This window comes from Leptonychotes weddellii, chromosome 10 (assembly GCF_054177405.1).
Source record: "Leptonychotes weddellii isolate Sample4059 chromosome 10, ASM5417740v2, whole genome shotgun sequence".
NCBI classification, from domain to species: Eukaryota; Metazoa; Chordata; class Mammalia; order Carnivora; family Phocidae; genus Leptonychotes; species Leptonychotes weddellii.
Window position 1 is genome coordinate 108,827,322 of NC_138378.1, and position 2,859 is coordinate 108,830,180.

Below are 2,859 nucleotides of genomic sequence, written 5' to 3' on the forward strand. Positions count from 1 at the left end.
CCCTACAACCCAGCAATTGCACTACTAAGTATTTACCCCAAAGACAGAGATATAGTGAAAAGAAGGGCCATATGCACCCCAATGTTCATAGCAGCAATGTCCACAATAGCCAAACTGTGGAAGGAGCCAAGGTGTCCTTCAACAGATGAATGGATAAAGAAGATGTGGTCCATATATACAATGGAATATTACTCAGCCATCAGAAAGGATGAATACCCAACTTTTACATCAACATGGATGGGACTGGAGGAGATTATGCTAAGCGAAATAAGTCAAGCAGAGAAAGTCAATTATCATATGGTTTCACTCATATGTGGATTATAAAGAATGACGTAAGGACCGCAGGGGAAGGGAGGGAAAACTGAACGGGAAGAAATCAGAGAGGGAGACAAACCATGAGAGACTCTGGACTCCGGGAACCAAACTGAGGGTTACAGAGGGAGGGGGATGAGGGGATGGGGTAACTGGGTGATGGGTATTAAGGAGGGCACATGTTCTGATGAGCACTGGGCGTTATATGCAACTAATGAATCGTTGAACCCTATGTCAAAAACTAATGATGTACTACATGCTGGCTAACTGAACATAATAAAAAAGGACACCTCACATTGTTAAATAATTCACCGTGAAGATATAATAATCATGAACTTAAATGTTCCTAACATCATTTTGGAGTACATGAAAAATTGGCAAAATCACAAAAGGAAATTAGCAAATCCACATCTGAGAGGTCTGTTAAAGTCTCCCACTATGATGTACTATGAGTTACAAGAGTACTTAATATAATTAACAAGTTTATTCTAATAGATATGCATAGAACTCATATTCAACAGAGAATACATAATTTTTCATTTACTCAGTTAAAATTTACAAAAATTGGTCCTATAGAAGGCCACTAAGAAAATTACAATAAATTTTTTAAAAAGATATATAGAAATACATAGACCACTTCACTGAATATAGTATATTAAAACTAGAAATTTTTTTAAAAAGTTGAATCCAGGCATCTAGATATTTTAAATCACTTCTAAATAATTCATTGGTAAAGAAAATGTCAAAATTGAAATTTCAAATCGTTTAAAAAATAATAAAAATGAAAGCACCCATATCAGAACCTATATGTTTTGTTCGTGGACAGATATATATGTGGTTTTAAATGCATTACACATTAACCTAAGAAGCTAGGAAATAACTCAGATAAGCCCATAGAAAGTGGAAAGAAAAAATAAAAATAATAAAGGCAGAAATGGGTAAAATAGCAAACAACTCCATCTCTTCTACCTCCTACCTCATTTCTTCTCTTTCGTATAGCAAAACTCTTCAAAATAATCATTTAACTCTCACCGTCTCCAGTTTTTATCCTCCATTTTTGTAAACCCTTCCAACCATCTTCAACACTCCACCAAAATTTATCTTGCTAAGGCTACCACTTGTACATTTCAACTTTAATTTTTTCTGACCCATCAGTAGGTTGATCATGTACTTTTGAGAGTAAAGGGGAGTGCTGTTAATTATTATACTTGAAAATAGACATAAATTGGGGCATATGGTCACCCCAACTATCAGCAGCATTTAGCTAGGATCAGTGCATGGCATAGAGCGCATTAAAAATAGTTACCTAATAGATGGCATTTATCAGCTCCCCAAACTACCCCCCTCCGTTTTTCTTTTTGTTGCCAATTGAATATAATAAAAACCTTCCCAAGATTAATCAAGGAAAAAAGAGAAGCCACAAAAAGCACATTAGGAATGAGTGGAAGTTGTAGATGCTCATATGTAAAAGATAAAAGGAAGCTATGAGAATATAACAACTTTACACTAATTCACTGGAAAACCTAGTCATATGTAAAAGATAAAAGGAAGCTATGAGAATATAACAACTTTACACTAATTCACTGGAAAATCTAGATGAAATGAATACACTCCCTGTAATACAAATGATTAAATTTGACCTAAGGTGGAATAGAAAACCTGAATAAATCAATCACTGTTTTAAAAAATATTTCTAAGGGGCACCTGGGTGGCTCAGTCAGTTAAGCATCTGACTCTTGGTTTCAGCTCAGATCATGATCTCTGGGTCATGGGGTCGAGCCCCGGGTGAGGCTCCACACTCAGCAGGGAGTCTGCTTGAGATTCTCTCTCCCTCTGTCCCTCCCCGCTGCTTGCTCTCTCTCTCTCAAAATAAATAAATCTTTTTTAAAAATAAATAAATTAAAAAATATTTCTCGGGCGCCTGGGTGGCTCAGTTGGTTAAGCGACTGCCTTCGGCTCAGGTCATGATCCTGGAGTTCCTGGATCGAGTCCTGCATTGGGCTCCCTGCTCAGCAGGGAGTCTGCTTCTCCCTCTGACCCTCCCCCCTCTCATGTGCTCTCTCATTCTCTCTCTCTCAAATAAATAAATAAAATCTTAAAAAATATATATATTTCTCAATCGCTTCCCGGCCTTTTGGCTAAGATCAAGTGTAGTATCTGTTCTTACCAGTTTAAAAAATATTTCTCGGGGCACCTGGGTGGCTCAGTCGTTAAGCGTCTGCCTTCAGCTCAGGTCATGATCCCAGGGTCATGGGATCGAGCCCCACATCGGGCTCCCTGCTCAGCGGGAAGCCTGCTTCTGCCTCTCCCACTCCCCCTGCTTCTGTTCCCTCTCTCGCTGTCTCTCTCTGTCAAATAAATAAAATCTTTAAAAAAAAAAAAATATTGGGGGGCGGAGCAAGATGGCGGAGGAGTAGGAGACCTGGATTTCGTCTCCTCTCAGGAATTCAGCTGGATAGGGATCAAACCATTCTGAACACCTACAAACTCAACAGGAGATCGAAGAAAGGAATAGCAACAACTCTCTGAACAGAAAAGCGACCACTT

The 2,859-nt window shown here is 38.6% G+C and overlaps 1 non-coding gene across 1 annotated transcript; it reads left to right on the plus strand.

Moving 5' to 3' along the window:
- The first annotated feature begins 2,430 nt into the window (after positions 1 to 2,430).
- LOC145716014 (U2 spliceosomal RNA) lies at positions 2,431 to 2,617 on the plus strand. Its single transcript, XR_014138353.1, has one exon. It is a non-coding gene; the product is annotated as a U2 spliceosomal RNA (small nuclear RNA).
- The last annotated feature ends 242 nt before the right edge of the window (positions 2,618 to 2,859 follow it).